Below are 11,351 nucleotides of genomic sequence, written 5' to 3' on the forward strand. Positions count from 1 at the left end.
AAACGTGTGGCAGAAATGTAATGCAGTGACTATCGATCATCGTTTCATCTGCAACAGCAACAAAATTGTCCGGGATAATGTAAGGAAACAAATAGCCTTCATAATAAGGACTGAAGGCCGAGAAATAAAGATTAATACCATACTTTTGCCGCAAAATTAATCGTCTCATCAACAGAAACATAACGTAATCTTTTGGCTGCTTGCAAATTTCGTTCACTATGTCATTAACAATAAAGGCGCCAGCAACAGCCTGGAATATAATCAACATTTACAAACACAATACTACAAAACATGCAGTAAAAATAACCATCAAAAACAGTTTGGGAACAAGCTACAGACGCTTTTAGAAAAGCAGGGAATCGGATAACGGATGTAGGAAATGAGAGATGCATAACGTAATCTTTTGGCTGCTTGCAAATTTCGTTCACTATGTCATTAACAATAAAGGCGCCAGCAACAGCCTGGAATATAATCAACATTTACAAACACAATACTACAAAACATGCAGTAAAAATAACCATCAAAAACAGTTTGGGAACAAGCTACAGACGCTTTTAGAAAAGCAGGGAATCGGATAACGGATGTAGGAAATGAGAGATGCATAACGTAATCTTTTGGCTGCTTGCAAATTTCGTTCACTATGTCATTAACAATAAAGGCGCCAGCAACAGCCTGGAATATTATCAACATTTACAAACACAATACTACAAAACATGCAGTAAAAATAACCACCAAAAACAGTTTGGGAACAAGCTACAGACGCTTTTAGAAAAGCAGGGAATCGGATAACGGATGTAGGAAATGAGAGATGCATGCCGAAATAGGGGGTTGCTGCTGGGGGCGAAGTACGGTGGGGTCTTCGTAGCCGTGAAGACCTCAGCAGAACCCTAAAAAAGTACTGCGTGCAGTGCTGAAACAGGCTTGATAACTTTGTGAGACATCGGAAGGAGGAGCCTCCCAAAATGTTGGAAGATATTTATCTATTTCTTTATTTTATTTTCCCTTTATTATTAATTCTTTTCTACATTAACAAGTATTTCGCTTAACTTCCAAATGGTGTTTCTCAGTAGTACTTTTGTTTATCGTTATTTATTTTACTGCAAAGGACTTCCCCTCAGCTGCGCTGATAGGGAAGCCCGGTTTTCCGGCCGTGGTGGCCGAGCGGTTCTATATGCTTCAATCCAGAACCACGCGGCTGCTACGGTCGCAGGTTCGAATCTTGCCTCGGGCATGGATGTGTGTGATGTCCTTATCTTAGTTAGGTTTAAGTAGTTCTAAGTCTAGGGGACTGATGGCCCCAGATGTCAAGTCCCATAGTGCTTAGAGCCATTTGAACCATCTGAAGCCCGGTTTCTTATAGAAGCGAAGAAAGTTTTGTTTTAGAAGAGGAGAAACGTTCGTTGCAGACGAAGCTCATTGCTTTTAGAAGCAGATATATGTTTATTACGAAGGAAGACAAAAAAAAAAATGTTCAAATGGCTCTGAGCACTATGGGACTTAACATCTGAGGTCATCAGTCCCCTAGAACTTAGAACTACTTAAACCTAACTAACCTAAGGACATCACACACATCCATGCCCGAGGAAGGATTCGAACTTGCGACCGTAGCAGTCGCGCGGTTCCAGACTGAAGCGCCTAGAACCGCTCGGCGACACCGGCCGAAGGAAGACATATCCTTGTTCCAGAAGAGAAGAGGAAGGGAAATTACTCTTTCGTTTCGGAAGAGATACGTTATTTAAATATCTTGCGAACCTAAAAGACACTGTCTTTACTTCAAACAAGAATCTTATTGTTTATTTTAGTGGAGAGAAGTACTACAGATCATGCCTTACCACACTGTCGAACATTGTGCGAAGCAAATATAAAACATATCTAACAAAAAAAAAAAAAAAATGCCGCAGAGGAAAAAAAATTGGTGAATATGGCTGGATATCTGGCTCTCTCCTAATTAAAAAAAAGGCTTAGTGGTAAGAGCATTTGATTCATAAGCAGAAGACCCGGGTTCGAATCCCGTGACGGCATAAATTTTCAGCTTTCCCCATTGATTTCAGTCAATACTCCCTTGCAGCTAATGTCTGTAATTCCTTTGTGTTTTAATAGTGTCCTATATCTACGATAGCAACGAGTTGCAAATACAGGGTGGAGCGCGGTAAGTTGCTGATTTGGGAATGAAGTATAAAAATAATGAACAATTAAAACTTACATTTTTATTTTTCTCATATTGGACAATAATGGAAGTTTCTAATTACATGGATTAAACAGTATACCTGGGATATGTCTACCTTCACAACCCACACACTGCCGCAGTTGTTTTCTGAAATTCCCATGCACTCTCTCAAGCATGTCTTCTAGTATTCTTGCAATTTTAGCCTCAATATTGTTATGTAGGACTTTCAGGGTGTTGCGACGATTATAATACACCTTTGACTTCAAGTAACCCCAAAAAAGATAATCGCAGGGGGCTAAGTCCGGCGATCGTGCGGGCCTGTTGAGATCCCCTACCCGAGACATAAGCCATCCAGGAAACGTTTGCCTCAAAAAATTCATGGTAACGCCCACTGCTTGCGCAGTGGCACCGACTTGTTGAAACAAGGTATCCTGTAATTGTATTGCCTCGAAAGCAGCTGGGAAAACTCTTGAAGCATAGTTAAGAAACGATCGGAATTCATAGTTACAGCACGACGATTTTCCTGGAAAAAGTAAGGGTCAGAGATGCCTACTTGTGATACGGCGCACGACACAGTGACGCGGTCTGAGTGCGGGGGCCTCTGGTGAATGCCGCGCGGGGTAGCCGAGCGGTCTATGGGCGTCTTGTCACGGTCCGCACGGCTTTCTCCGTCGGAGGTTCGAGTTCTCCCTTGGGCATGGCTGTGTGTGTTGTCCTTAATGTAAGATAGTTTAAGTTACATTAAGTAGTGTGTAAGCTTAGGGACCGATGACCTCAGCATCAGACCTTACATCTACATCTACATCCATACTCCGCAAGCCACCTGACGGTGTGTGGCGGAGGGTACCTTGAGTACCTCTATCGGTTCTCCCTTCTATTCCAGTCTCGTATTGTTCGTGGAAAGAAGGATTGTCGATATGCCTCTGGGTGGGCTCTAATCTCCCTGATTTTATCCTCATGGTCTCTTCGCGAGATATACGTAGGAGGGAGCAATGTACTGCTTGACTCATCGGTGAAGGTATGTTCTCGAAACTTCAACAATAGCCCGTACCGAGCTACTGAGCGTCTCTCCTGCAGAGTCTTCCACCGGAGTTTATCTATCTTCTCCGTAACGCTTTCGCGATTACTAAATGATCCTGTAACGAAGCGCGCTGCTCTCCGTTGGATCTTTTCTATCTCTTCTATCAACCCTATCTGGTACGGATCCCACACTGCTGAGCAGTACTCAAGCAGTGGGCGAACAAGCGTACTGTAACCTACTTCCTTTGTTTTCGGATTGCATGTCCTTAGGATTCTTCCAATGAATCTCAGTCTGGCATCTGCTTTACCGACGATCAAATTTATATGATCATTCCATTTTAAACCACTCCTAATGCCTACTCCCGGATAATTTATGGAATTAACTGCTTCCAGTTGCTGACCTGCTATATTGTAGCTAAATGATAAAGGATCTTTCCTTCTAAGTATTCGCAGCACATTACACTTGTCTACATTGAGATTCAATTGCCATTCCCTGCACCATGCGTCAATTCGCCGCAGATCCTCCTGCATTTCAGTACAATTTTCTATTGTTACAACCTCTCGATATACTACCGCATCATCCGCAAAAAGCCTCAGAAAACTTCCGATGTTATCCACAAGGACATTTATGTATATTGCGAATAGCAACGGTCCTACGATACTCCCCTGCGGCACACCTGAAATCACTCTTACTTCGGAAGATTTCTCTCCATTGAGAATGTCATGCTGTGTTCTGCTATCTAGGAACTCTTCAATCCAATCACACAATTGGTATTATAGTCCATATGCTCTTACTTTGTTCATTAAACGACTATTGGGAACTGTATCGAACGCCTTGCGGAAGTCAAGAAACACGGCATCTACCTGGGAACCCGTGTCTATGGCCCTCTGAGTCTCGTGGACGAATAGCGCGAGCTGGGTTTCACACGATCGTCTTTTTCGAAACCCATGCTGATTCCTACAGAGTAGATTACCACAAATTTCCAAATTTTTCCTCTGGTGAATTTGCCAGGGGTTCCGCATATTCTGTTTGTTTATACACCCACTGAGGTGCAATTGTGCCTCATCAGAAAAAAACACATTTGTGTCACGGGGTATGGTTGCAAGCATTTCTTCAAAAGATGTTCTTCGTGTTACATTGTTCCGTACTGACAATTGCTGGTCCACGAACAGTTTACACGGGTGAAAATTCAGTTCATTATGAAGAATCCGGCGGAGAATGTGTGTGTGTGTGTGTGTGTGTGTGTGTGTGTGTGTGTGTGAAATCCTATGGGACTGAACTGCTAAGGTTATCAGTCCCTAAGCTTACACGCTACTTAACCTAAGTTATCCTAAGGACATACACACACACACCCATGCCGGAGGGAGGACTAGAACCTCCGCCGGGACCAGCCGCACAGTCCATGACTGCAGCGCCTAAGACCGCTCGGCTAATCCTGCGCGGCAATCCGGTGAAGAGAACGTCTTGAAATGCGAAAAGTAAGTGCGTGTTTCCGAGCTGCCTTCCGGAGGTTACAATACTGCTGCTCTCACTCGGTCGACTTTCCGTGACGTTGTAACGCTTCTCTCAGGTCCTCTTCGGACAGATGACACATCCTCCGTTGTTCTGAAGCATTTACCCAATTTAAAATTGATTGCCGTCTGGGAGCACGTCCGCATGGGGGTACTGCAAATCGCAAACGAGGAGCACGCTGGACTGAAATGATCGAGTGGGAATTCAAGAAATACACTTCAACACAAAATGAGCGCTCCTCACGTGACCACTGTATTATCACAACTGAACAACAATTGAATACAAACCTCCCGTCAATCACTAGAAACCACGCCCACTTCCCCCTCTAGTCGACCAACAGCGCCGCCATAACGTGAATTCTAAAAACGCAATTTACCGCACTCCACCCCGTACCTGGGTGTAATGCTTCGTAGCGACGTCAAATGGATAGACCAATAGGCTCAGATAAAGCGGGGGACATAGTTCGATTCACTGGTAGAATACTAAGAAAATGCAATCAGTCTACGAAGGAGATTCCTCACAAAACACTCGTGCAACCAATCCCAGAATATTGCTCAAATGTGTGGGACCCGTACGCAATAGCACCAATAGGGGTATTGAACATATACAGAAAAGGGTAGCATGAGCAGTCAATAGTTTCATTATATCCGATATGTTCATTCCAAGCAGCTGCATTCATAGTTTAAAAAATTCTCATTTTCAGTTTCTATGCTTTCAGAGCAATACCTTACGGTTTTATAATTTCAGTGATTCGCACTTAATGTTTTAATACAGTAATACAGTTCTAGTTACTTCATTTCCACTTTTATAATTTATTCTGTTACCCCTTTTAGAGTTTTACACATCCATTGGTCTACGCTTTTAATATTAGAACGGAAAATAGTTTTTAGATTTTTGATTTTTCTACAAATTTAGCGTAACACACTACCTTGATAAAGCCATAACATCCCTATTACCACCCGCCTCCTCACCTGTTCTTTTCTTCTTTAACCAATCTGAAAGTCTCTCGCTCTATTTTATAGTTTTATTCTTTTATGCTGATGTAGTTCATACTGCCATTGTTCTACACTATTGACATTTAATGACAATTAGTACATAATTATAGTTTTTATAATTTCAGCAAGATCCGTTCTTTAAGCTAATGAAATCCGTACCGCTCTCCCTTCTGCTTCCTTCCCCTCTCCCAGTCGCTCTCTCTCCGTTTTTCTCTTTAGACCTATTTAAAAGAATGACCGCAGTTGCAGGACACAGTATTCTGATGTGAGTCTCTGTACAAAGAACAAGTTTGCTGACACAACTAATTATATAATTTCTACATTAATGCACAATTCTTTTCAAGTTATTGTACAATACTTGACGGTAGATATTTAGTTTTACTTTGTTTCAGATCTGAAGATGATCCAGAGTGATCGAAACATGTCACGTAATTAATAATGTACAACTTGAGACTGAATAATGAATGTGAATTGTTTTAAAGGCACGGATTGGTTTCACCCGCGGTACAGTGCCACAGAGATGTTGAAGGAACTGTACTGGCAGACTCTTGAAGATAGACGGGAAGTATTCCCAGAAAGCCTACTTGTAACGATCAAGGAATCGGTTCTAAGTTATGACTGTATGAATATACAACAACCCGATACGTATCTCTCCAGTACGGATCGTTAAGTCAGAATTTGATTAATTATAGCACGCAGAGAGGCATTGAAACAATCATTTTTCAACTACATTTTCTAAACGGTAGAGAGGAAATGGAATATTAGTCTTCAAGAGAAAGGAATCCAAGAAATCAGATTAGGTTATAAAAACGCGAACGTCAAACTCAACCATCAAGCCTTTGCCGAACATTTAGCAATATTCTCCGAATATATCAATACAACAACGGAGGAAATCAATCTATTAAGAGTGATAGCGGAAAAGGCTCGACTAAAAATTTATTTCGGAAAGTCAAACTCATAACGAACAGTAAAAATGGTGGAAAATTCTTAATACCAGATGCAGTAGAATCAACAGGTTGAACAAATTTAAGTATTTAGCGGAAAATACAGCTAAACCGTCTAGATAAAGAAGAAAATAAAAATAGCACCCGAAAAATGGAAGTGACTTATCAATTAAGTAAGTACGTTTTCAATAAAGAATCGCTCTTAGAAAAACAACAATCCACCACTATAACACTGCCATAAACCGGTAGTGCCTTAATGCAGCGGAATGTTTAATCTCCAACAAAAAAGGAGAAACTGGACAGTTGGAGAAAAAGGAAAGGGAATGTCCTATGGAAAAAACTTGGTCCAGGAAAATTTTGGAGAAAGCAGATGAAAAGAAGTAATGAAGAACTGTACACCCAAACTGAAAAAAAAAATCTAATGCACTCAAGAAAAGAACACTTTCATATTATGGTCACTTGGTTAGAATGAACCCAGAAAAACGGACTAAAATATTAAGGGGCAAAGAAATTACAGACGTTAGATGCAAGTGGGCATCAACGGGGAAAAGTTGAAAATTTGTGCCAGACCAGGATTCGAACTCCCTACTTTTTTTTTTACTACGCAGTTACTCTGATAACTAAGCCATCCGGACAGAGCAGGCAGCGCAACCGCACGGAGCACCCTAGCACGTCTCTTGTCAAACCCAAATTGTCCTTTCGGACATTCATAGTGGCTGCTGGATCAAAATTGTGCCTATTGTTTCCGACACGTCCGGAAGAACAGACTCCACATGTATATGACAAAAAAATATTTTACCATTTCAACAAAAATCCCTAAACGCAGACAACTTGGTTCATGGAGGTGAAAACGGATTTAGGGTAAATGAACGTTACAAAAGCATAAATTCTAGACAGACCAGCTTTCCGAAACCAAGTCTAAGTATTTCGCGGGTGTTCAGGAAAACGTCCGAAACAGTTTGCATCATAGACGGGAAAATGAAAGAAGAAGAGAACACAGTGAGAAAATGAAGCAGTTCTAGAAAGACTGAAAAATCAAGAAGGAAGAAAAAAATTATGAGGAAGTTATTTCGTGTGGTCCATGGATGGTTGAAATCGAAGAGAGAATAAAATGGTTCAAATGGCTCTGAGCACTATGGGACTTAACTTCTGAGGTCATCAGTCCCCTAGAACTTAGAACTACTTAAACCTAACTAACCTAAGGACATCACAAACATCCATGCCCGAGGCAGGATTCGAACCTGAGACCGTAGCGGTCGCGCGGCTCCAGACTGTAGCGCCTAGAACCGCTCGGCTACTCCAGCCGGCGAAGAAAGAAGAAGAAGAGGCAGAAGATACAATCGTAAGTACCCTCCGCAGAAGACTTCGCGGTGGTTTGGAGAATGTACGTGTAGGTGTCGATGTAGATGTTGATCAACACCCTGGATAATTATCTTCGCGGCTTGGATACGGGATGGGGCTCGATTTATGTATGATCTGCAGCCTTAAGTACACACTCCAGACACGCCCACTCAAGCCCACGGCGTGCTGCGTAGTTCACAGCATCTCCACGGAGAAAGCTGCCCGGTGGATACATATAAACCTAAAACACAGTGTCTGTTCCCCATAGCGAGATTACGAGAGGCAACAAGCAGCTCACCTGGTGAAAATAATTCGCTGTGGTGTCAACAGGCCGGCTCAGAGCGTGGCATCGCCTCGATGAACACCAAGACCATTACACTACACTGGCTTCACGCTAGTCGACTGCCGACAGATAAGACCAACAGAATCGGGCACAGTTATCTCTATCGTGTTCTGCCGATAAGACAACTTATCCGCGGCGGATTACGGTACAAACATGCTGTCACGTTTATGGCCCGCGGCTAACCGTGATGCGAGGCGACAATCTGACGCTACACAGGTTCCCAGTCCCTATCGTACAGGTCACTGGTCTCACCTCCGAATGCCGAAATTGACTCCCAGCTACATAAGGAAATGACCATCGTGATAAGACAACAGGAATCAGATCTCGTAGGGAAAGATTTAACTACTCATTCACCTCTAGTTCTCGTCGAGAGCGGCACCGTTCATGTGTGTGTGTGAATTCCTAAGGGACGAAACTCCTGAGATCATCAGTCCCCAGACTTACACACTATTTTAACTTATGCTAAGAACAACACACACACCCACGCCCGAGGGAGGACTCGAACCTCTGGCGAGATGGGCTGCGCAATCCGTGACATGGCGTCTCAAACCGCGCGGCTGCTACCATAGGTAAATACTCTGAGAGCGGTTCCATAAATCATCTCTTACACGTGTTAGTGTGTAATTTGGTGTCGAAATAGTTGTGTTTCCGCTATTAATTATTTTCTAAGCCGTCACTAAAGTGTGAGTAAACAAGCAGTTCTAACAAGGAGAGAACCTCAGCGGTGCGATCGACTTTTTGAAACTATCTCCACGGTGATGTAGATTAAGATCCCATGTATCAAGCACTGCAGCCATTGACCCAGGGTGGACCCTCATTTGCGAGTAATTGACGAAAAAAAAGTTAGAATTTCGTGGGATAATATCGTTAAAATAGGTACCTGAAAGTCTCATGGTGTGGTGTAATGCTTTACAAGCAATTATTAGCAAATATTTTTTTACTTTCAAACGTTTATCGAAATGAATTGGATCGTAATTTTTATTCAGTTGACTGGATTAAATGTAATTTTTTTTATTCCATTCCTTTTTTCAGACAATTTTCATCATAGCATCAACTTCTTTATTTGCTCTCATTTTTCTCCATATCATTCTTTCTCCACTTGAAATCTTTCTTCGTGTGTTCTTCATTAATTGTATGTTTTAATTTCGATTTAATTTCTTTTGTTCTATAACCCTATTTTTTCCTCTTCATTATTGCTTTCATTACATCTACGTCTCACTTTGCTTGAATTCCGTTTTACTTATAAACGCGTCTTTCACTTAAATTTTCATCTGCGCTATTGTCCATAGTGCAATAGGTATTTAGGTCATGTTTTAAATGTTTGTATGACGATCACCGTGCTAAAAACTTACACATCTTGTAAGAAAAATACATTTTTCATACAGCTGTAGAATTACATATAGATTACTCCGTCTTTTGTTTTTTAACTGATACGTCAGAATTTTCAAATAATTTAATATTATAGTGGATAAAGGTAATTAAATTCATATTCATGAAAATTCCGATTGGAAAGGAAATGATTTAAAGAAAAAAATGAAACAAATGAAAAAGTTCATACGGTGATTAAAATGAAGTTACAAAGGAACAGAAATAAAAATAATATCAAAGTCATTTAATACAGATCAAAAATAAAAAAATAATTCCTGAGGATCTACCGACACTTGAAAGCCGCAACCTCCCAAACATTACGCTGTCATCCGATCCATTACACCACACAATCATACCTGCTCAGGTAGCTATTTCAGTTATATTACGTGTCACACAAGAGCCCGAATTTTTTTTTCGTCAATTACTCGCAAATGAAGACCCACAAGGGTGAATGGCTGCAGTGTGTGATTCCTGCTATCTTAACCTACACAACACCGTATAGATTGTTCCAAACAGTCGACCGCACGGCTGGGGACCTCTCCTTTTAAGGTGTAGAAAATTCCATGACCAGGAGGGTTGTGCTGGACAGAAAGAGTCCACTTTATTTCTCTTTTTCGATAGCACAGTTACCGTTTTAGCTAAAACCTTCTGGGTTTTTAAGAACTGATGTTACACGTACTTGATTAGCTAGACAGTGAGTCTACGGAAAGCGAAGAATTAGGCTTCTTTTGAACTTTCTCCAATGCTACCATTTTGTACACTTGTCGTATATACACTCACTTCTCTACATATACAAAAAAGTTTTGCATCACCTCGGTTCCCAGAGTTCCGGAATCTGTACGGAAAATTGGAATAGAGATCAACATAAACATCTAGAATGAAATTTTCACTCTACAGCGGAGTGTGCGCTGATATGAAACTTCCTGGCAGATTAGAACTGTGTGCCGGACCGAGACTCGAACTCGGGACCTTTGCCTTTCGCGGGCAAGTGCTCTACCAACTGAGCTACCCGAGCACGACTCACGCACTTTTAATCTGCCAGGAAGTTTCATATCAGCGCACACTCCGCTGTAGAGCGAAAATTTCATTCTAGAAACATCCCCCAGGCTGTGGCTAAGCCATGTCTCCGCAATATCCTTTCTTTCAGGAGTGCTAGTTCTGCAAGGTTCGCAGGAGAGCTTCTGTAAAGTTTGGAAGGTAGGAGACGAGGTAGTGACCGAAGTAAAGCTGTGAGTACCGGGCGTGAGTCGTGCTTCGGTAGCTCAGTTGGTAGAGCACTTGCCCGCGAAAGGCAAAGGTCCTGAGTTCGAGTCTCGGTCCGGCACACAGTTTTAATCTGCCAGGAAGTTTCAACATAAACATCATTTTCGCCCGTTTTACTGCTCATGAAAACCACGCATTGCACGTTGTACCACCATACAACGAGACCTTCAGAGGTGATAGTCCGATTGCTGTACACACCGGTACCTCAATACTCAATAGCACGTCCTCTTGCATTGATGTATGCCTGTATTCGTCGTGGCATACTATCCACAAGTTCATCAAGGCACTGTTGGTCCAGATTCTCCCACTCCTCAACGGCTATTCGACATAGACCCCTCAGAGTGGTTGGTGGGTCACGTCGTCCATGAACAGCCCTTTTCAATCTATCCCAGGCATG

General features: G+C 42.0%; 1 non-coding gene across 1 annotated transcript; it reads right to left on the reverse strand.

Annotated features, from left to right (window-relative positions):
• Nucleotides 1–10,632: 10,632 nt before the first annotated feature.
• Nucleotides 10,633–10,707, reverse strand: Trnas-cga. The gene has a single exon. It is a non-coding gene; the product is annotated as a tRNA-Ser (tRNA).
• Between the last annotated feature and the right edge of the window lie 644 nt (nt 10,708–11,351).

Source organism: Schistocerca piceifrons, chromosome 9 (genome assembly GCF_021461385.2).
Source record: "Schistocerca piceifrons isolate TAMUIC-IGC-003096 chromosome 9, iqSchPice1.1, whole genome shotgun sequence".
NCBI classification, from domain to species: Eukaryota; Metazoa; Arthropoda; class Insecta; order Orthoptera; family Acrididae; genus Schistocerca; species Schistocerca piceifrons.